Source organism: Rhinopithecus bieti, unplaced genomic scaffold, assembly GCF_001698545.2.
Source record: "Rhinopithecus bieti isolate Rb0 unplaced genomic scaffold, ASM169854v2 scaffold_70224, whole genome shotgun sequence".
Lineage (NCBI taxonomy): Eukaryota > Metazoa > Chordata > Mammalia > Primates > Cercopithecidae > Rhinopithecus > Rhinopithecus bieti.
Window position 1 is genome coordinate 134,743 of NW_016826060.1, and position 812 is coordinate 135,554.

An 812-nucleotide genomic window follows, 5' to 3' on the forward strand; every position below is an offset into this window, starting at 1 on the left:
CATTCAAATAAGTAATAGAGCCCGGGCGCTGTGGCTAATGCAGGTAATCCCAGCACTTTGGGATGCCTAGGTATAAGGATCACCTGAGGTCAGGAGTTCAAGACCAGCCAGGCTAACATGGTGAAAACCCGTCTCTACTAAAAATATAAAAATTAGCTGGGTGTGGTGGTGCATGCCAGCTACTCTGGAGGCTGAGGCAGAAGAGTCACTTGAACCCGGGAGGCGGAGGTTGCAGTAAGCTGAGACCATGCCACTGCACTCCAGCCTGGGTGAAAGAGCGATACTCTGTCTCAACAACAACAATAACAATAACAACAACAACAGCAACAAAACAAATAAGTAATATAAATTTAATTTAAAGAATATGGAAAAAGACATACAGGCACACTAAAAATGAATTGGGATCTGGCACCTGGCACTGATTAACATGTTTAGCTAACATGTTTAGTTTAGACCTGACCTAAATTTCTGTGAACAATATTGAAAGACCAAATTTTTAAATTAAAAACATCGTGGCTGGGCGCGGTGGCTCACACCTGTAATCCCAGCACTTTGGGAGGCCGAGGTGGGTGAATCACCTGAGGTCAGGAGTTCGAGACCAGCCTGGCCAACACGGTGAAACCCCATATCTACTAAAAATACAAAAATTAGCCAGGTGTGGTGGCAGGCGCCTATAATCCCAGCTGCTTGGGAGCCTGAGGCAGGAGAATCGCTTGAACCTGGGAGGCGGAGGTTGCAGTGAGCCAAGATCGTGCCATTGCACTCCAGCCTAGGGGACAAGAGTGAGACTAATCTCAAAAAAAAAAAAAAAA